This window comes from Mustela lutreola, chromosome 4, assembly GCF_030435805.1.
Source record: "Mustela lutreola isolate mMusLut2 chromosome 4, mMusLut2.pri, whole genome shotgun sequence".
Classification (NCBI taxonomy): Eukaryota; Metazoa; Chordata; class Mammalia; order Carnivora; family Mustelidae; genus Mustela; species Mustela lutreola.
In genome coordinates, this window is record NC_081293.1 from 74,775,480 (window position 1) to 74,798,685 (window position 23,206).

Genomic DNA, 23,206 nt, shown 5'->3' on the forward strand with positions numbered 1-23,206 from the left:
GGTTATCACCCGAACACTTGCAAAGTGTCAATCAAATTTATGATCAGTCCTATTAAGCTATATGATACTATGATATGATATAGAAAAATGTACAGCGAGCACCTATCATGTGCTGAGTGTTCTGCTAAACCCTTTGTGAAATCATCTCATACCCCTTACCACAGCTCTCTGAAGCAGATTATTATCTTTTCCCTATTGAAGAAAGTCGAAGAACTTGCCCAAAGTCGTGCAGCCAGTGAGTCACAGAGTTTGGATTTGAAATCCAGTTTGACTCCCAAGTCTGTGCTTTTCATCAATTAATCACTCTTCTAGCCAACTGATTTTGCCTTTCCTTCCTCCTTGCTTTCTTTCCAAGAACACTTAATTGAATGCTTCCTCTGTATGAGGTGTGTCCGTTGAATGATGCAAAAGTGAGCAAGCAAGACATGGTCCTTGCCCCGACAAGATACGGGGCAGAGTCAGGAGATAAAAGAAGCAATTATGGAACTCCGTGGGGAAGGCTATGATAGAGCCTGCAGTGTCGACTGAGAACAGAGGTGGGCCGGCCACGATGCCCGGGTACCACGCTTAGGTCTCGAAGTGCAGGTAAATCTTCTTGGCTACCCTCTGGGCTCCTTGTCAGCAGCCCCACTGTGTAGGACGATGCTGCATTTCAGAGAGATCAGAGCCCTGGCTCAGGACCACACAGACAGCAAGTGGCAGGGCCGCTCTTCCAAGCCCCATCTGTAATACCCAAGGCTAGTGTTTTCCTTAGTAGACCAAGTCACCAGGGGCTGATAGAAAGTAATTAAAATGGAATGGCTGCCTTTTCCTATGGTAGACAATGCATTTTCTACTAAATAAAATGGATTCAAATTTTTCCTAAGGAAACCTCATCCCTCTACACATTTTAGAGGAGAAAAAAAGTCCCCAGGTCCTATGTTTTGATGATTCTTTCTGTGAGGGCCATCGAGGAAACTTTAAGATAATCCCCTGATAGTTATTTCAAGTTCTACTCTAATGGAGTTCACTAGGCTAGTTGTTCCTTGGTTCATATTCATCTAGATTTCAAGCCAGCCCGTGTTGGGCTATGATGAACTGATCAAAGACTAGTGCTCGATGCAGAAACACCAAGGGGTTGTTGTCAGTACTTGACTGCAGTTCCTGGGTCTTCACACCATCGCTGTTGACTCACTTCAAGTCTTGGGGCATCTAACGTCTTGCTGGTCCTTTGAATTTTATTTTTTGTAAAATAAACACAATGGTATGGATTGGTTTCAGAAGAAGGGTCAATGCTGCTCTGAGATTATTACATATGCCCTGGAAGAGGAGATGAAGGTGGTTCAGAAGCAGGATTCTCCAAGGGTCATGGAAAACTTCCACTATTCTGAAAATGTATTTCACGGGAGTCCATCCGCACTTCTGAACCTTGGACAAGATCATCAACAGAGCAGCACAGTCTTCAGCGTAAGTCTGTGCTCCTTGATCTGAACCAGCTTCTCCACCATCATAGCAGCTACATGGGTTTACGGAGCTGTCTTTGTGCCTCTTGAGCTACTGTAGTGGTGGCAGAGGGTCCAGGAAAGCTTTCCCCAGTAAAAGTCTCTGTTAAACTTCCGCCGTCCCTCGCTTGCGGACTGCTCGTCTGCCCGGTAACGTTCTCAAGCGTCTCCACTCTTGGCACACAACTCATACTCTGAACTGCACCCTGCATTTTACTGGGGTCCGATTACATTTTTAAATACTGTCCTTGTGGACAGTGTTTGGACGTGAGACAGTTAATTTCTTGTGTCATGTGTGGATTTTCAGAACAGTGCCAGAGGGGCTAAGAAAACGGTTTCTCTGTTGACTACAAAAAATGTTTTTAACATCTGCCCAGGGCCAGAGTTTTATCTCTCCCACTGTATTAAAAATCCTATGCTGGAGAGTCAGTGTTAAAGGAAGGATATTTAATTAGTCCAGTGCTTTTAAAATCATATTTTTGAGTTCTGAGATGCCGCCAAAGAGTAAAAGTCCCCAGCTGGTACCAACCCTACTTACCTGAAAGCGATATTTAAACAGAGAAGTCGGGTTTCCCTCTACCCATCCTCTTCACCCCACTCTGTCCACTATTTTTTCATTCGCTGAAACTCAGGAGTAGTTGGCCGAGGTGGTAGGCTGCCAGTTCAACGGACTAGTGAAAGTTAACTCTCATCAGAGAGTTATCCAAGCAAGTTCATCCAAGCAAGTTCAAGCTCAGGAGAGCTAAGCCATCATTTCTCCTTTTCCTTAGTACTCAATAAAAACACTGAGTCATCCTAATATGTCTTAAAAAAAAAAAAATTGATCTTCCGTGTAAGGAAAAGATGACTCTGAACAACACTTATCACAGTTTCTTGTGAAAGACACTACACTGTGGAAGTGTTAAGCCAGAGCCTTATTTGCCTTACGTGATACCAAATTAGGGATACGAGGGTCACGCTGCAAGTAAAAGTGTGCTATAAACACTGCTATAAACAGGTGACTCCCGGGCTACAAGGATCCCTAAATATGTCTTGCTTGACCTACACAGAACTAGCATTTAAAATTATCTCCAGCTTCTGAAAGTAGGGAGGCAAGAAAATCCAGGAGAACATCTTTATGATCTTGCGTTAGACACAACGTCCTTAAACAAAACACCAAGATTATGATCCATGAAAGGAAAAAAAGAAATAGAAAAGCTGCACTTTTGCAAAATTAAAAACGTATGTTTTTGAGAGGCACTCTTAGAGCAATGAAAGACCAGACACAGAGTGGGAGAAGTACTTGAAAATCACATATCCGATAAAGGCTGTATATTCAGATTAATAAGGAAACCTCAACACTCAACAATTTAAAAAGTAAATAAATAAATAACCCCATAAAAAGAGGCAGAAAATGTAAATAGACACTTCACCGAAGATGTATGGACAGCAAATAAATACACAGAAAGATGCCTAACTGAATTAGTTGTTAGGGGAATGCATGATAAAAACCAGAGTGAGACATCACTGCAGATCTATGAAAATGACTAAAATGAAAAAGACTCATCATACCAAGTGTTAGCAGGCATGCAGAGCAAAGGAGCTCTCACACTTTGCTGGGGCAGTTGGGGAGGGGGGATGGAGGGAAAGCGAGGGGGGCGGGGAATGTCAGGTGGTATAGCCATTCTGGAGAGTTTGCTAGTTTCTTCAATATGTAGCTATTGCTGGACCCAGCTGTTCTGCTCCTAGGTGTTTATGCAAGAGAAACAAAAGCACATGTCCAAAGACTTACTTTATTCTAGCCCCCCCTGCCAAGCTAGAAGCAACCGAAATGAAACGTTTGTTAACTGATGAGTGAATAAACAAATTGAGGCATACACATATAACAGAATACTACTCAGCCGTTTAAAGAAGGAATGAACTACTAATACACACATCATGAATGAGTCTCAGATAATTATGCTGAATGCAAAAAAAAAAAAAGACCCCAAAAAGTACATACTCTATGATTCCAATTATATAAAATTCTAGAGAATGCAAACGAACCTGTGGAAGCAGAAAGTGGATCTGTGCTTGTCCGGGAATGGGGATGAGGGTGAGAAGGACTGATTATAAAGGCTCACAAAATAACTCTCAGGAGTGCTGGATATGTTCACCATCTCCAGTATGGTTCTGATTCCCAAGTGAATGTGCTTACTAAGTTGTACATTTTAAATAGGCACAATTTATTGTATGTCAATTATATTGCAACACAACTGTTAAAAATGAGTAGATTCCATCTGAAATTTTTGGATGTTACATTTCTCCCCCAAATTTCATGGCTATGGGCCTGTATCCTGTAGGACACAGCTGGGAGTCCTGCTCACATTCAACATGGCGTCCCTCTGTGGGCACCACACTCTCTTAAACTAGCTTGGCTTCTCCTCTTGAATGAAGCTGCCTGCTGGGCCTTCACAGGCCCTGAATTAAGACTCCTCAGCCTTGCCATGCCTCTTGCAGGCACTTCAGTCTTTAAACGTTGCCTTTGCTTCCCACATGAAGTTCCCCTTAGATTTCTCTAGAGTGAGCCTGAGACCAAAGATCGCATGACAGAAGGGACTCAAAAACTTCATGAGTGTGACACACTTCTCTGGGCTCCCACAAATGTTACCTTGCCTGCTCAGGAGGCTGATTTCAACACTTCAACGTCCAGCAATGACCCTGGCTAGCATGAACCAAAAGAATGCTTTATTGAAAGAGAAAAGTTGATAAAGCTTCTATAATCTTCTATGTGATCTAAAATCACAAGGCTCAAAAGTTGAGCAGGGCATTCCCCCACCTGACAATCAGCCTGTCCTTGGTTGAACATTTTCTACAAGCTGGGACTTGGCTGGCCTGATTCTGTCCCCAGTCCCCTGTGGCTGCTTTGAGAATCCCTATCTGCTTCCCCAGGGTCTCTGACAAAGTCTCCTTGGACTCTCTAGGTTTTGGCAGGGGGAGGCCAGGAATCCCTGTGCTGATGTAGGTAATAATTAGAACACTTCCTACTACCCAGGGGCAGATTAGGACTTTCCTTCTTTTGAGATCTATGCCTTCTGATTATGGCATGGAGGCATGGCCATAAACAACAGATGTGGAGACCCTAGCATGGGGTCATTGTGTCTGCTCACCTTGACACAGCCCAGCCCTTTGAAGCTCAGAGCTCTGTCTACACCATAGGTTAGCAGCATATCAAGTTTTTGAAAACTCTCCAACCCTCCTGTGGATCTACAGGGGAATTCTATGGCTCTTCCTCAAGGGATCACTCTCTATTTACTCTGGTGCTAATTTGCTGTTGGTTTTCTTTTGTAGAAGAGTCTCAAGCCCCTGTTATCTTCAGGCATCTTTGCCTTCAAGTCCCTAAGTCCTTAATTTTTGCTTTTAAGAGCTGACCAGGCTGTGTTGGCTACTGGGAAACGCCACACCACTTTGAAAGTCAAAGCTCCATAGTCATCTCAGTCTTCCAGAACTTGTCTTCCTCCAGAATCTGCTTTCTTCAATGGAAGAGCTTCACTTGAGGCTGGAGAACATCTTCAACTTTCTGTTGAAAGTGAAAGCTTCAAAAGAAGCTAAGTGCTGCTTCTCTATAGAAATTTATGCTATTTCTACAAATGCAAACTGTATGACTCTACAGAGCTTGGAGACTGGGGATGGGAAGGGAGTAACTCAGCTTGAATCTACTTTTGGCCAGATCAAATTTAGAGAAAGAATGCCACTTTCATTATTATTGTGACGATGCTTCCTTTTTGAGGGAGTCACCGTTAGTGTCTTGAGAGGAGTGTCACGTTGCCAGCATAAGTGTGCACAATCACACTCTCCATTCTACATTTATGGGTGGACAAAAGGGTGGACAAACTTTAAGAAAGTTTTAAAATCCTAAGGATGCACACACAAAATCAGAGATGATGACTTCAAATTAATTACAGTTGTGGCCAAGCCATGTTTTCCCACAAAGCTGCCAGATGCCACTGTCTGTAATGTATCTAGAACTCCTCTTTTGTTATCTTTTTTTTCCATTAAGATTTATTTATTTTATTTTATTTTTTTTTTTTTTTTTTTAAAGATTTTATTTATTTACTTTACAGAGAGAGATCACAAGTAGGCAGAGAGGCAGGCAGAAAGAGAGAGGAGGAAGCAGGCTCCTGCTGAGCAGAGAGCCCGATGCGGGACTTGATCCCAGGACCCTGAGATCATGACCTGAGCCGAAGGCAGTGGCTTAACCCACTGAGCCACCCAGGCGCCCCGAGATTTATTTATTTTAGAAAGAGAGAGAGAGAAAGAGAAAGAGAGATTGAGAGAGAGTGAAGGGAGAGCATGAGCAGGAGGGGCAGAGGGATAGAGAATCTCAAGCTGACTCCACACTCAGCATGGAGCCTGACGGGGCTCAATCCCATGACCTTGAGATTGTGACCTGAGCTGAAAACAAGAGTTGGACTCTCAACAGACTGAGCCACTCAGGCACCCTCTTTTGGTACCTTTTCTAAAGCCTATATCAGATTACTTTGTTTTTTGTATTTTGATTTGGGGGACTGCTCTAGGTTGAATAGTGAACCCCCAAAATTCACATCCCTCTGGAGCCTGAGAATATGGCCTAATGCAGAAGGAATCTTTGCAGACATACTGAGATGAAGTCATGCCGGCTTAGGTGCTCCCTACATCCAATATAACTGGTATCCTTATAAGAAGGAGTGAAGGAAGAGACACAGACAGAGGCATACAGGGAGAATGACACGTGATGATGAAGGCAGAGACCAGAGTGCTGTGTATACAAACTAAGGAATGACAAGCATTGCTAGGGACTACCAGAGCTAGGAAGAAGCAAGGAAAGAGCCTTCCCTAGAGCCCCCCATAACTATAAGAGAAAACAATTCTATTGTTTAAACTACTCAGTGTGTGATACATGGTCTGGCAGCCCTAGGAAGGTAATACAGGAGCTGAGCTGGGTGACTGAAGGAGTAATCAAGCTTAGTAGTTCTACTGCTGATCAAAAAACACCATGATTGCATGTGTGTGGTAGGGGCTCAGTTGGTTAAGTGCCCGACTCTTAGTTTTGGCTAAGGTCTTGATCCCATGGTCTTGAGATTGAGCCCTGCCCTGGGCTCTGTGGTGGGCATGAAGCTTGCTTCAGATTCTCTCTCTCCCTCTCCTTCTGCTCCTTTCCCCCGCTAAAAAACAAGCAAACAAATAAACAAACATGCTATAATTAACCAGACACCACCGATTTTATCTTGTAGATCTGATACTGAACTTAACAGGTAATGGCTGCCTCTGGTGGTGAGGTCTCCAAGACTAGTATCTTCAGCATTACCTCACTGGTTCTCAGGGAACTGTGCTATGGTATCTTATCTCCATTGCATGAAAGAAAGAATCTGGGGAGTTAATGGATTAAGAAATTCATCTGTGATTTTGCAGCTGGTAATGGTCAGAATTCAAAGTTTATTCCTCCTTCCCTACACCACACTACGTCTCCATGTCTGAGGATGACTTCCAAAAATGTTGGAGCAAAGGACCAATCTTGGAACTCATTGTACCATGCACCAAGGTGACATATGTGCGTAAAAGTTCTCTTGCACAGTAAGCTCTGGTTTGTGTTGGTTTGTTTAAAAATTCTCTGTTACTACTTTGCAGCCACACCTCGTCTATGTGACATTGGATTCTCTGCCTGTCTAACTTATATCACCACTCCTTTAGGAGAGGCTGGGACTTCTCTTCCAGCTTATACAGAGCTGAAGAAGCTGTCAGCACTTCGTAAATAATCAGTATCTAAGCCAGCACAGTGATCCCTACAAATTATGACCCTCAGGCTCTGAAGACTAAGAAAAATGTTCAGTTTTGCAATTTTCCACTCTTTTAATAATCTTGACAGTGTGGGTTGTGTTAGTCCTAGTTTAATATTATAATCCAAACAATATTTGACTCTGAATGCAGAATGAGGCTCAGGAACCACACAGGCCAATGTATTCTTAGATGACTCATGGTAGCTGGTTGGGCTGTTTTGACCTTTCCTGTGTGTGCAGACTGGTGGGACTTTTGTCCCTCCACTACCTACATGCACTCACCACACACATGGTAATAGAATAATGGTGTCATTTTCCTTTCTCTTCTTCTTAATAGCTTGTGAAGAAGGACCCGTTCAGCCTTGCAGTTGAGGTGGACAGAAGATCACCTTGTGTGTGGGCTGACATTCCACTTCCAGTGGACTTGAGCTCTACTCAACCATGACTCTTTATCATTCTCGGCCCCCACTTGAAGAAACAGCATGTCCCTTGGGTGTGTAGGGTGATTTACAAACTGTCCTTGAGACATTGCAAGGCCCTTTCTCTACCTGTAGTGTCTAGGGGAGGCATATACTAGGGTTTACAATGTGGCACTAAGGGAGGATGGCCTGGGTTTGGTTCTGAGGACCAGCTTTGGCTTGAACCCAATCTAAAAAGTCCCTGCCTGGTAGTCTATTCTGTAAGAAGCATTTCCAGACCATACACTTGATTTCATGCCTCCTTCTTCAAAACCTTTTCTGTGAAATAAAATTTTTTGATTTGTTTCATTTTTCAACCTTCCTTTTCTATAAAGCCAGTTGTATCTATTTTTTCTGTTGAGTATCAATTCCATCATCTCTTGTTTTGTCACACTTTGTGTTCAAAATTTGTTAATAGGCAAGTGCTTTCAAGGTAGACTTCAGAATCCTGGGCCTGTCATTCAAAGCCCACCTACTCCTCAAACCCTTCCCAGTTTGTGTGACGTTCACTGATGCTATGAGATGCTCAGTTTGAGAGGTTCATTGGGAGAGAATGTAGGCAGGATGTGTGACCTAGACTCTGAGGCTAAGAGACACTCTGCAGAGGAAGTGATGTCTGTGTTAAAACCTGACTGTGAATCGGAGTTACCCAGGTGAAAGACAGGGAAAGGTGTTCTTGGTGGGTGGAATGCCATGTGCAAAGCCCAAAGGGGAGACAGCATAGCACACTCAGGAGCTGAAGTCAGTGTGGCATAGCTAGAAGGCAGAGTGGGTCGGCCTGGAGCTGGGAAGGCAAGGACCAAAGTCAGAAAGCAGGGACCAGCTCCTGTTGGACTTGAAAGTCTGGTGAATTAGACTTTGTTCTAAGGTCAGTGAGGAACCACTGTAGGTTTTAGGAGGCTGGAGAGGGTGTGTGTGTGGGGGGCGCAGGGAGACTGTTAAAACTGAGCTTTTAAAAAGATCATTCTTGCTTCCTTGAGGATGGTAGATCAGAAGACAGCAGGATAAACAGACTGGAAGCCCAACAGGAGGCTGTAATTCAGAAACGAGATGAAGTAGGAACACGGAGAGTACAAGAACTGTGAGCAAACTAGAGATATATGGGGTCAGGTTGGTTCCGAATACATCACCTGAGGGCATCCATGTCATATACTCCCCTGCCAGGTCACCCTTGCTCCTCTCCATGGATACAAATCCTACCCACACCAAAGCTCTCTCTACACGAAGCCTTCTCTGACCTTCAGCCCCCAGAATCCATATACATACTCGATTTCCCCCCATGCCCCTTATTTCGTGGAGAGACCTAATTTACAAAGTCAGTCCTTGTTTCCATCATGTATTTCTTTTCTCCAGGGGATGGCAAGCATTGGGAACAGAAACCATGTCGGTGGTACATCTTTCTATTCCCTCCTCCTTAGTAATTCCAACCTTATCTCATGCAACTTAGATGAACCATCACAATCTGTCCTGCTGACCACCTGTGACCTTGCTTTGCTTCCAAGCATTTGCAGGTTGTTCTCATGCAGGTCTCATTTTGAAGAGCTCATTTAGTGGGTCAGTCTAGTGATTCCTGCACCCATCCGTCCATCCACCCACCCATCCGTCCATTCATTCATTCGTTGGCTACGCTATTCTTCGTTCACTTAACACATCCTTACTAGGTGTCTGCTATGTCCCAGGCACCATTCTAGAACTGATTCTTTGCCTTTGACCAAATTCTCCATTTTTTCTTGGAAACTGAGTTTCTCAGCACAGAGGCAGGCCCCCTCTCCTGTTGGCCACAGTAAATGAGGACTGAATATACTGGAAATGTTTTTGTGCTCTAAGCACCACTTAACACGTGGTACCCAAATGAGTCACAGCACAGGAGGGGGCTAAGGTGTGGAAAGACTCCTTTGGCTTCCCAGGTGGAGCACTAGCCTTCCTGTGGTTGGCTAATGTCCTGCCCACGGTACTCAGACCTTAGTATTTGAATGTGTACTGGGCTGAGTTAATCCCGTCCTGTTTTTTTAAATAGTTGCTGATGTTTACCCAGTTGAAAGAGAATCAAAGAGCACTAGCTACTCCCTGAAGAATGTGGGAGTCCTAATGCAAAGTTCTTCATGTCAAGAAAACTCTTGGCTTTTGCCCCTGTCACTGTCCCAGCTCTGAGCCTGCCATTTCCCTGCCCTCCGCCCTCCCAAGAATGGGCACTAGACTCACTGTGGTTTGGGAGGGAAGCTTCTGAGTTCCCAGATTCTTCTGAACTTCACTTGCTTTAAGTGATTTTCACTGTACTGTTGCATCAAAGCTCTGTTTTTGGCAAAGAAGTTGCCATATACGATTAAAAATAATTTGGGGGGCAGGATCTCTACCAGGAATTGAACAAACAATGTACTGTCTGAAGCTGGTTCCAAATTCCTAATGCATCTGCTTTATACAGTCCCCATTTCATAAAACTACAATTCCTCATTTGTCTGAGTTCTTTCTGCTTGTGCATTGCAAGGGTCACACCCCTTTATTTCTGGCCCCAGAGGCACCTTCCCAAGTTTGGGAGAGCCTCTCATTTGAAGTCACAGAAGCCCTAAATAATGCAGTTCTTGCAAGCATCCCAGCTCAGCACTTACAAGCTACCCTACCACTTTTCTTGACCAGGGCAGATGTTGGAAAATGTCTGAATCCTCCGTTCATTTCCTGGAGAGACTTCCCAGCCCTGATCCATTTTCTGTCCAAAGACTCCATCTTAGATTCTGATACTTCCCTGAGTTTCTCTCTTGAAATTCTCCAGCTGAGCAGATATGGCCGTCCAGCCGACATCAGATGTTTTATGTAATTATTTTATCTCAAGATGAATTTTGAATCTATGGATCAGAAGTTTGACTGTGGTCCTGGGTCTTAATCTCAGCTGTGATCGTAAAAATTTTCCCAATTTGCATAAGCCTCATTTAAACTTAGATATTTGATTTTTTTTGTTTGCTTTTGACACTGACTCTCTATATCACTGGCTCATGTTAATTTGCCAGTAACAAAATCCTAGTCTTAACTGGCTTGCACACAAAAATGCACCTTGGCTTATATAACTGGAACACATAAACTGGAACATTTAGGGGACATGTTCAGGCACAGCAAGATTCAGGGTTCTGAGAGGGATTTTTGGGACTCAGTTTCTCCCCATTTCTTGGCTCTGCTGTCTGTGAGCATTGACATCAGTCTTATATTTCATGAGCAGGAGTGGTAGGCCTTCCCAGCAATAGCGAGCACAACTTCTTTTCCAGACGCCATGGGGAAAGGTGGGTTTCTCTGCCCTAGATGTTCAATAGAATCCTGAACCTGACTCTTGTTGACCCATACCACCCTGAACCAGTCACTCTCAGTAGGGGTAGGCTGATGAGCATAGGACATCCCTGAGGGGAGGAGATTGGACTAGAGTCCAGACAGAGAACCCTAAACACAACAGAAAGAAGAGATACCCACCTCAGCTCCTAAGTCAGGTGGGAACCAGGACTCCCTTTCTCTTTCCTTGTTGCCTGCCCGAGGATCCAGGGTTGGGTTTGAAGAAGAGCTCACACTGTAAAACCATTCCATGCTCAGTCGTGGGGTCTGCAGGAACCATAATCATTACACATGTGTATGTTATATGACATTGCTTGACATGACTTCAGTTTCTGTGTTGTGGTTATTGTGACCTTTTCCCTCCGGTTTTTGTCTTCAGTTTTCTTTCCCTTTTGTGCTATATTTTAAAATGGGGCATTCTAAAGTACATTTTCAAATTTCTTCCTTTAAAAAGTTAATACGTCACTTTGGATGCCATTTGTAGAGGCTGAATAAACAAATGGGAAGTGGTCACTTTTATAAAGTTTATGTAATTCAACTGTTAGAAGAGATCTGTTAGCATTATCTGAAATGAGATGGAATTGAAAGGAAGCAGAGATTAGTGTATGAAATCCTGTGACTTTCTGAGATATTTGGCTTAGTACAAATTTACTATATAAAATACTTTGTGGGGCGCCTGGGTGGCTCAGTGGGTTAAAGCCTCTGCCTTCGGCTCAGGTCATGATCCCAGGGTCCTGGGATCGAGCCCCGCGTCAGGCTCTCTGCTCAGCAGGGAGCCTGCTTCCTCCTCTCTCTCTGCCTGCCTCTCTGCCTACTTGTGATCTCTGTCTGTCAAATAAATTTTAAAAAAAAAATCTTTAAAAAAAAAATACTTTGTATTACCCTCAAAAAAATTCACCAGAATGTCCTTCTTCCATCTCCTCATTCCCCTAAACCTCACATGCCAGACAAAGAGGACACCAAAGCCTATCTGTGGTTATTATTCTTAGTGCTACTTGATAGGCCTGAATTCCACATATGAAATTTAAAGAGAAGTCAGCGAACTCCTACTGCCTCTGTGATTATTAGTTTTACAATTACTATTACTAAGAAGTGTATTAAAGATGGCGCCCAATTATTGAGTGCTTACTATGTGTACTGACTAGAGGAAGTACTTAGACTTATCACTGACCTGTTCTGGGGCGGTCCTCACTTGGCTGGTGTGTAATGTGTCACCGTCAACCTTTGGGGACCAGGTACAGTTTTGTGCAACAGTGAGGTCCCACGTTGCTGCTCCTCTACAATTGGGACCTTCGTTCCCTATCAGTCCTTGCACAAGTAAGTCATTGGTAAATGCTGCTACTTGCTCCTTCCCTTGTCATATTTGGGAAAGAAGAACTTGAGGATATTGAAGAAGATGGGCTGGAAATGATAGCACTATTGATAAAAGCTATATTTCTTCTATGTCATGTCTTTTTTTTTTTTTTTTTTCATTTTGAAAGCCTGATGGCTTATTTATTTATTTTTAGAAAGGGGGAGAGGCAGAGGGAAAGAGAGAATCTTAAGCAGGTTCTATGCCCACCATAGAGCCCAATGTGGGGCTCCATCTCATGACCTGAGATCATGATCTGAGCTTAAATCAAAAATTGACCGCTTAACCAACTGAGCCACTCAGGTGATCCAGCTTCATGGCTAATATTATCTTCATCCCCCAACAAACCTACAGTAGACACGCCCCCCCCCCTTCATCCCAGGCTTCATTTACTTGTGGTCAACCACAGTCTGGAAGTAGATGATCCTTCTTCTAAAATACTGTCATAAGGTCACTAGTAGCCAATGGCTGCATAACAACACCTACGTCCTTGCTCTCACTTCATCTCATCATGTTGGTGTTTTATTGTCTCACATCATTACAAGAGGAAGGGTGAGTACAGTCCAATAAAATCTATGCCATGTCTTAATCACTGGAAAAAGAAGCAGGAATCAATCCATTCCTGGACCTTAGCATCTCGAGAAGAACAGGAGGCTCTCCATTAAGAACAGGCTCAAAGTTCCAAGGTATCAGCAGGAAAGGCTGTAGCCTCGCTCAAACCAGCTTGAGCAAGACAGGGAATCTGTTGGCTAAGATCATTGAAAAGCTTCAGGCACAGCTAGGTTGTAGGGTTAAATGAAGTCATCAGACATCCATGTCTTTCCACTTTTCATCTCTGCTGTTCTTTCTTGGCTTCATACTCCAGAAGGTTCTCTTCTTCCAGCAACAGAATGGCCACCAGACGCTTCATACTTACAATCTATCAGCTTTCAAGTCCAGGAGAAAAACAGTATCTCTTTCTTTAGACTTCTAGCACAAATCCCGAAAATGATACTTCAGTTTGAGTCACACGTGCACCTCCTGAATCCATAACTGAAAGAGGGAAAGAGAACTGGCCAGGCCTAGATCATTTGCTGTCCTCTGGAGCAAGGAGTGGGATGAACCCCTCCATGGAAATGCTGGAAATGTATAGAAAGGTGGTTTTCCGAAAGAAAGTCAGGGAGAAGAAGGATCATAAGAAGAGACCAGCAAGCAAACAAACCCGAATGTCCACCACACGTCTCCTAGAACTCAATTTCTCCATCTGGAAATAAATCCACCTCCGAATGCTGTGCTCCCAGGTATCCAATGAGGTGACAAAGCAGGCAGAGAAGGTGTGGCATGTGGGCCGCTTCCGAGGGCGGGTTAAGGGGACAGAAGAGTGTTCTGGGCACACTGGGGGTCCAGTAGGCTTGGGGGATCCTGTAACAGAGATGAGAGTGGTTCCTAATTAGGGAGATGGATGGGAGAGAGCAAGATCAGTCCTGAGGAAAACCAGACTGATTCTCAGACATCCATTTGGGGTGGTTATTAAGTAAGCTTTGTGGAACACTTGAAAGGCCAGCACTGTGCTGTGCCCCCGCTGGGCTGCGTTCTCAATGTGTGACATTGAGAGGTCACACCCACCATCATCATGACTAGCAAATGAGGATGAAATGACAAATTGCAGCAGCGCTAAGGACAGTCAGGAACAGGAGTGACGTGGGTGGCACTGAGTGAATTAGAGGTCTTCTGGAAGGACTCGCGTTCCTACACTTTACTGAAATCACTTTTTCATCAGTTGGGTAAAAATATTAGAAAGATTTGTGATTTATGTTTCAACCTGCTTAATAAAAAAGAAATATAACAAAACCCAAAGAAACATCCTGTGTTCCAGTAGCCGAAAAGCGATCCTTACTGCAGGAGTGTTTTTTGGTAGAGAAAGCCAAGAAACCTTCAGTTCAGAGCAGGGAATCCTGGGTCCAGGATAATAGAATAAATTATAGGCCATCCAGAAAAATAAAACAGACGACCTTGGCCCCGAGGGGAAACCCATGTTGTGGAGACACTTCGTAGAAAATTCTTATAACTTGTAGCAAAATGAAAATTCTTAGGACTTTTCTAAACTCAGAAACTTAATTCAGTTTGATGGTAGAGAAAAATTCTTACTGATTTCAAATTAAAAAAAAAAAGAACAAAACAAGAAAGAGAAACAATAAGACACCCTATGTTTTGCTTTCCTGCGCTGCGATTAGTGCCAGAGGGCTGGGCTTTGGGGGCTAACTGATGCCACCCGGCGGGAATGGGTGACCTTCAACGTGGACTGGGGGTAGCACCTCTCTCTTCAAGTGGATTTTGGCCAAAGCAGCCAGGCCCGTGCCTGTCAAAGATATAAGCTCAGTATGGCATATGGGATTAGAGAGGGATCATGGAACCTCAGACATTTCCAAGAAAAATGAGTAATCAAAGCCCAGGCCTTGGACGATCTGCCAATCATTAACCACCCGTCCTTTCCACAATGGTGGGCAGGCTGCCGGGGATGCAGGCTGCAGATGGGAAGCACGCTTTCCTGAGGTTTTTTCCTGTTCTCTGGGCTCCTCTTAAGCACCCAAAGGATCCATTTCCTGGCACCAGCGAAGATTTGGAGCACGGGGGTCTATTCACTCTCTGCATTGCTTGCACAGCTGGCTGGACCCTGGAACACTTGAAAGGGCCAGTGGGAACCCACTGTCCCATCTCTCTGCCTCTGGCTTGCTAGAGGAGGCCTCTGCTAACCTGTCCCTCTTTGACTCTCAACTTCCCGACCCACTTCGAATATTGCTGCCTGATTCACAGTCTTAGAACGATGCCCTCTGTCTCACAAGTGGACAAGGACGTCCCTTTCTTTCCAGGAGAGTCCTGGAATGCCTTCCTCTCAGACAAGCCCAAGTCCCCTGTCCCGGCTAGCCTTCAAACATTTTGCTTGTGCCTTTCTTCAAGTCTTCGCCTCTCCCTTCCCTGGGCCTGAATATTGCATCTGCACCAGCCAACCCGCCTGTCACCTGCCCTATTCAGATGGCCCCAGCTCTCAGGGATTGCCCTTAGACAGATTGCTTGGGTCGTGCAGAATCTCCCCTGCTCCGTGGGACATCAACTGCATCCTGCTTTCTCTTTCTTTTTAGCACATTTTTATATGCTTAAGTTGGTGAGACCATCAATTTCTTCCTCTCGTATCTCTCGGAAGGGTCAACACATAACAGATGTTTACAATTATTTATTGAGTAAGTGAACAGGTAAACCAAAGGGTGTCAGAAATGACTAAACACATTCTTGTTATTTGAGTAAAATAGAGGTTAGAAAAACGATAAACTACCCCCATTTTGGCTATTTCCGGATCTGAACTTGATTGGCTGGTAGGTCAGGGTGCCTGCCCCTGACCTGTCTTGTTCTAATCCACCTCAGGAGAAGGTACTAGAAGTATGTACCATCAGAACATTCCCATGGGCGCCTGGGTGGCTCAGTGGGTTAAGCCGCTGCCTTCGGCTCAGGTCATGATCTCAGGGTCCTGGGATCGAGGCCAGCATCGGGCTCTCTGCTCAGCAGGGAGCCTGCTTCCCTCTCTCTCTCTCTCTGCCTGCCTCTCTGTCTACTTGTGATCTCTCTCTGTCAAATAAATAAATAAAATCTTTAAAATATATACTTAAAAAAAAAAAAGAAAGAAAGAACATTCCCGCTGGGGTGCCTAGGTGGCTCAGTGGGTTAAAGCCTCTGCCTTCAGCTCGGGTCATGATCTCAGGGTCCTGGGATTGAGCCCTGCATCAGGCTCTCTGCTCAGCAGGGACCCTGCTTCCCTCTCTCTCTCTCTCTCTCTCTCTCTCTGCCTGCCTCTCTGCCTACTTGTGGTCTCTGTCAAATAAATAAATAAAATATAAAAAAAAAAAAAAAAAAAGAACATTCCCGCTATCCATTCTCGGCTTACAGATCTATAGTGCTTTCTTATTGGTACAAGGTAAAGAGCAAACCCACACCTCAACTTCTTGGAGGTCTCATGGCTCCTTGCTTTTATCAGCTCCCAGCAAGCTTAGCCTGCCCACTTCCTACCTTATTCGACTTCCCAGCTCTGACCTCATGTGAGGGGAGGGCTGATGAGCCAGCCTTTGCCACATCCCTCCCTGAGGCACCAGGCTACCTCCCCTACCTCCTGGGCACAGAGCTGGGGCCTTCTGAAGTTTTATCTTTAAAAAGCCGAGTAAAAGCTCCTCTTCTGGCTGTAGGACCAAAGGGACAGGGGAGGGGGCAGAAATCTGATTCACCATTCATGGTCTGTGAATTGTCGAGATTAAAAAAAATAAACAAAAGCAGGCATATTTGAAGCATTAAAGACACATCAATGACTTCCAGCTTGTGCTCTTTTCTTTTGAACTCTCATCTTGTGAATGTTGTTGTCTCCCCACTCCTGAGTGCCTTTGCCCCCTTCTGGGGTCTGAGCCCACCCTTTGAGGGGAAACTCTGCTACAGGACAGGAACCTGGGAAACCACAGCTGTCCCTGAGCCAAGTGGCCCCCCTTCCCAATGGCTCAGCAAACCCATATGCCCATTTCCTTCCTGCTGAAGAAGCTGGTGCCCCGCCTACAGGCTGCAGATTAGAGGGTCTAGGGTGGCTGGGACATCCAGGAGCATGTGCCCCCCCCCCCCACTTGGTGGCCCCTGAATCACAGCTGAGGGGGTTGACAGCCTTGAAAGAGAAGAAGCACTGCCTGCTCTATACTTCCCTGGGGCTTCAGGGTCACGGGCAGGGCACGGCCCTGCTCATGGTGGCCTTGAGCATCTGTGAGAAAGGCAGAGGCCAAGAGAACATTCTCGTGAAAGGGATCGGAGATGTACATCTTCCTTAGATAGATAAGAAAACAGGGGCCCAACGCTGCCTGTAGAATTGTTCTTGGAGTTTCTCATTCACTCATTCATGCCGTCCACAAATGTTTCTCTAAGGCTTGCTAGGTGCGAGGCAGGGGATACATGGATGCGTGCTGGTTGGAAATCGAGCTAGGAACTCGGAGGCTCTCATTCCTGGTGGTACCGTGTCCCTGACACAATAAAACAAGGCTGTGTGTTCATTAATTACTTGACTTGACCATGTGCCCCACACCTACCTGATTCCAGGCACTGTGCGCAGCTGTTGGGTGTAATTATACCATCCTGATGGATATAGGGGGCATGAGATCTCTGAAGCCCAGGGAGGTTGCACAGCAGGTGGGATCCCACAGCTAGAAAGGGGAGGAGTTGAGCTGAACCGGAGGTCCATTGGACTGTCCTGGGCTGGTCCCCTTGCTTGTCCCCAGACTCCGCCCTCCCCACCAAGAGCTGTTCTGCTTTTTACCACCACACCTTGGCAAATGAAGACCCCCCACTTGGTGGGCCCTCTTTTCTCCTTCCGTACCTGTGTGTTCTCACTTGTCACTTAGAACTCCCATCTTGATTAGCTCAGATGTTGGGACTGCTTAGGGTTGATGCAATCTGGCCACCGATCTGTGGGCCAAGCTGGCTATTCAGGGAGACATCATTCCTTCCTTCTGATGCATTTTCTTTCATCAGGCTCAACTGACAAGCCCGGGTCAGACTGGAAGACAGTATCACATTGTGAACAAACGTGTGTCACTGGCCCTTCAGGAAAAGAAGGAAGACCTTCACCTGTCTTTTTTCCTCTAGCTTGGAATAAATTGCTACTTGCCTGGGATGGGGTGGTTATTGGCTAATCCAGTGACTGTGTCAGGGAGATGGAATAATCAGATATTGCAATGACTGGACTTACATTTTGTGGGTCATCAGCTTTCAGGGAATTAGAAGAAATATGCTTACCACCAATATTGTACTAATCATAATGTAATTTCCTTGCTGGTTTTTTTGCTGTTGGTCCTGTGGTCACCAATTAACACTCTGATAGGAGTTGAGGTGCTACAGAAAAGCCCAGGAAGCCAGGGGATCCTGCCACTAACCAGATCAGTGAGTTTGAGGCATTCAGCCTTTCACTTCAGAGTTCCATTTCCTCTTCTGTAACACAAACACGTTGAATTAGATTTGGTCGGTTAACACATGTTGCATGCCTGCCATCGCTCTCTGCTCCTGGGCCCATAGCAGACATCACTAATCAATTGTGGTACTCTTTCCTTTGATCTCTGACGGCTCGGGATCCTTCTAAACCCAATACTCCAGCGGCGGCCCTCCATAGATTGGAGTTGGCAAGGGAATGAAAATCTACTTGCTAGATGACCTCCGGCGCCTCGGCTCTCATGAGTTGCCTGGAGCGAATCGTGCTGGATAGGAAGCCGGATGGTGCAGTTTGTTGGTATTATCAAGCACTGAGCATCTGACCGCTCAACTGAGGTTTTTTCTTTCTTTCTCATTCTTCTCCTTCAGTTCACTGATCACCCAGGACGACGTGGCTGTTACAATCTATGGTAGGAACATGTCTACAGTCGTGGGTGGGTAGGCCCACGTGAAGGGTGACAAGGGTGGTCTGGTCAGCAAGGCTCTATGCCTAAGATTTCGGCTTCTCTCTCAAGCCCTCGTTCCTCGTGAAAATAAGCAGAAACTGGCAAGCCCACACCTGAATCCCTCTGACTCACAGCACTAGGCTGGGACGTGCCATTCTGTTACTGTGAGTGGGATTTGAAATAGGACCCTCCTTAGCAGATTCGAAGCCTGCTGGGAATCAGGGTGGGGTGGGTGCTAGTTCCCTTTTGGATTCCCAGCCTGATTCCACCACTCATAGATTGTTTGAGCTCTGATGAGCTACTTGGCCACTTTCTGCCTCAGTTCTTCATTCCTTAAACAGGAAAATAACAACAGTCTATAGGTTAGGGGTTCGTCCAGCAATTAGGTGAGATCATGGACCCAAGTACTTACAAAACCGCCTATTATCACTTTGTTTTCGTTCTAGTAAAATCACAGCCTAGCATAGTGCCGGACGCATAGGGCGCTAACATATGGGAATGAATTTCATTTTTCAATGACCACCAGAAGTGAGCATTTGCCTTTGAAGACAGACCCAAGAACCGTCGGGAAGATGAATAGGACCGACTCTGTCCACGGGATGGTGGGGAACCGAAGGGGGCAGAGTCAGAACAAAGGGTCTGGAGGCCATCTGCCTCTGAGGCCACCAGAAATGGCTGAGGGGAATCATGTGACAAGGGAGGAAACTCGTCTCCGTTTTTTGCGCTTCCTAAGTTTTAGCATTTATAATTAGAGTCGTCCATTTGTTAAAGCCTATTCACAAATCCAGAAAACGCTTCTGTGGGGACACGGCACCTTGATCTCATCGGGTCCTCAAAACACACTTGTGAGCTCAAGCTCAAGGCAGTCTTACCCCTGTATGATTACTGAGGGGAGGTTGAGGCCCAGTTATGCAACTTGCCCAAGGACACACAGCTCAGGAAGGACAGTGCCTGGGCTCTGACTCCAGGCCCTGCTTCCTGTTCTCTCCAGGAATGTATTTCAGCTGTGGGTTTCCCAGTGTGTTTTTTTTTTTTCTCAATGGCATCAAGAAAAAAGCAATTTTATCAATTTAACATAAACAGTGTGTCAATCTTCCTCAAATTCTTCAACCCACGTCAAATGTCAGCTTTATTTTGTGGCTACAAGAAACCATAAATGTAGAAATGAGCAAAACTAGTCCCACCAAAGGAGTCTGCAATGCGTGCCCAGGCGTGATCGTGGAAAGAGAGGAGGACAGGAACAGCATATAATGCCTAATGAAACATATTAAGGGACAGAACTGGGCTTTTATTCGAAACACGATCTTCATGTTGCTGCCAAACAAAATAAAACAAGTATGAACCAGGCACAAACCACTGTTGGGCGTGTTTCCCAAAAGACTTGGACACAATGTGAAACCAGGAGTTTGCAAGTTGCCCTTTTACAAAAGAATACAGAGATATGTGCCTTCTAAGCAGACAGGACTTTCAGTTTTCTTTTCCAGGCTGGGGATGCAATTGCAAGGGACCGTTATCAATTCAACCCTCATTCCTCCTGGAGACCAGGACATGCAGGAAACCCATTTTGCAAAGCTGTACCAAGTCACCATGACTTGCGATGAGAAGTTCTGAGTCACCAGAAGCCCCCATGTCTTGGCCTCCATGTAGGCACACCGTTTGTTAGATAAATTATTGACTAAAAATCCCTCCTACTCCAAGCTGCTTTGAGTTGATGTTTGCTCCTTATATCCAAAGAAGTTTTGATTGGCATGGTCCAGCTTTCTCTAACGAACACACAGGTCAGCGGCTCATTCCGACGGCCAGGAAAATGTTCTTTATTTTAATGTTTAACATGATGATTTACTGTGTGCTTAACGTGTTCCAGAATCGGCACAAAATTTTTACTGCCAGAGCTCACTGAAGCCGCACAACCATTTGGGTCAATACCTAGGAATTTAGCCGCCACAGTCAGCAATGAATACCATTGGAACCCAAGCTAACAGAGTAGAAACTAAGAATGAGAGTTGTAACAGGTGATCTGACCCAAGTTCACACAAGCAGTCCTTGCCAGAGCTGCTATCAGAACCTAGAACGGGGCACATCGATTAATGTTTCTTAGCTTTGGTTTCCTAACTGCGAAATGGGACAATAGTATCTGCAAAGAAGAAATGTTTTCAGACCCAAGGACACACACATAAAAAGTGCCTAACATGGGGCCTGGCACTCAGTCCTTGTTAAATATTTGTTTAAAATGACAGTAAGGCAAGGATTCCTTTTCTTTTCTTTTCTTTCTTTCTTTTTTTTTTTTTTTAAAGATTTTATTTATTTATTTGACAGAGAGAGAGAGATCACAGTAGGCAGACAGAGAGAGGAGGGAAAGCAGGCTCTCTGCTGAGCAGAGATCCCGATGTGGGGCTTGATCCCAGGAGCCTGAGATCATGACCTGAGCCGAAGGCAGAGGCTTAACTCACTGAGCCACCCAGGTGCCCCAAGGCAAGGATTCTTAATTGGGGTTCATAGATGGGCTCCAGGAGATCTGATTACTCCCCCAAATTACACACAACATTTTACATATGTATCAATGTCCATTTTGGGGTGGGACAGGGAGAAAGTGTTTGCTTCCTGCAGTTTTCACACCAGTCCGTGCTGCCTAACCACCCACACCCCCACCCAAAGCAAAAAATATATACTTTAAAGGAAACTTAAGATTCTCCCTTACCTGAACTCACCTCTCGCTCAGTCCCGAGAAGGAAGAATTTTGCCAAGTTGTGAGCCAGGTGGAGACTTCACGTGATCAGTAAAGAAGAGATCAGTAAAGAAGAGAAAGGCCTGACTTCTGCCCAGGCCACCCCGCCCTCTGGGCTGTGGCCTGTGTCGTTTCTCTCCCTTGGTGATCTGTGTGGCTCAAACTGTTGACATGGGGCCACCTCCTCCTGGGGAGACACTGGAGGAGAAGTGGGCCTTTTAGGTCTCCCTGTCCCAGGCAAGCACACCCTTGGTACACGGTTCTGAGCCTCATTGGTCGGGGCATGGGGGCCCAAATCTAGGGTGTGATTATCTTTCTTTGCCGGATTTCCTCATCCTTATCATCTCACTGGTGGTGACTTAAAAGCAGGAGATAATTTGGAGATCGAGATTCCTCCTGATATCTCTCTGCCTCTCAATAGAATAATTTAACTTTTTTTTTTTTTTAACCATCCTTTGTGATTAGACACACACACACACACACACACACACACACACACACACAGGAGCAAAGTCCACACACACCCAGGAGCAAAGTCTCAGATGGAAAGCTTCCAACCATTTGACTGGCTTTAACTGATAAAGATCTAGGCAATTTTATTTCCTATTTTAGCTTCAAAATTTGGAAAAGGAATTTCATGAAGAAAATCATAAATTTTTTTTGTCTCTTTTTAACATACAATCCAAATAATAGCATGAAATGTTTATTGAGCGCTTACTTTAAGCTCACAACTAAGTTAGTTTGTTACATACATTATTATTATTCCCCCAAGCACCCTCATGAGACTGGACATGCTATTATTCCCATTCATAGATTAAGAAACCTTGGAGAGGAGAAAGAACCTATCCAAAGTCACCTGATGGGTGTCTTACTGGAAACTTCAATTGCTCAATTGTCACTGACTTGCCTCACCAGACAGTAGGAAGTGTGTGGTATGGACGTGGGCCGCCATCAGTAAAGACACTTGGGTTTAAATTTCACCTCTCCCCCATTAGGAAAAATCAGTTCTTAGTGTTTTCTCCCAACAAAGCACATATCCTGATAACCGCCTCCCACTACATCAAGGAGGCGACGTCTTCCTGAGTGGACACACACGCTCCCAAAAGACAAACGGTTACTCAGCTTAATTCATACATTCTAGATTTTTAGAGGTCAGCCAGTGATGACCTACCTTCTGAATTCTGTGGCGAAGAAAATCCAGGTTTGTTACTCTCTATTGAGCCAGCAAGTGCTAGAAATTTCAGTTTCAGTAACACCCTCTATCTTCTCACTCCCCTACTCATTAAATAATAGAATTGTTATATTAGTCAGCTTGGGTTGCCATAAAAAAGTAGCATGGGCTGGGAGGTTGAGACAACACACATTAATTTCTTGCCATCCTGGGAAATCCAAGATCAAGATCCTGGCTGGTCTGGTTCCCGATAAGGGCATTCTTCTTGGCTTACCGATGCCACCTTCTTGCTTTGTGCTTTCTCATTCCTCCTCTTCGTATAAAGCCATGGATGCCATCATGAGGTCCCACCTGCCAAGAACCCATTTAACTCCAGTTGCCTCCCAAAGACTTAATATCTGGGAACATTTGGGTGGCTCACTCCATTAAGTGGCCAGTTCTAAATTCTAATTTATGTCGTGATCTCAGAGTCATGAGATTGAAACCCATGTTGAACTCCATGTTCA

General features: G+C 45.0%; 1 long non-coding RNA gene across 2 annotated transcripts; it reads right to left on the bottom strand.

Moving 5' to 3' along the window:
- Positions 1-3,229: 3,229 nt before the first annotated feature.
- Positions 3,230-21,765, bottom strand: LOC131828975 (uncharacterized). Of its 2 annotated transcripts, none has more exons than XR_009352641.1 (6): positions 21,513-21,765; positions 17,751-17,930; positions 17,464-17,577; positions 12,770-13,777; positions 11,167-11,590; positions 3,230-5,300 (listed from the first exon to the last, which is right to left on the bottom strand). It is a non-coding gene; the product is annotated as an uncharacterized LOC131828975 (long non-coding RNA). The 2 variants fall into 2 exon arrangements; XR_009352640.1 differs by having other exon boundaries at positions 21,503-21,765.
- Positions 21,766-23,206: the final 1,441 nt, after the last annotated feature.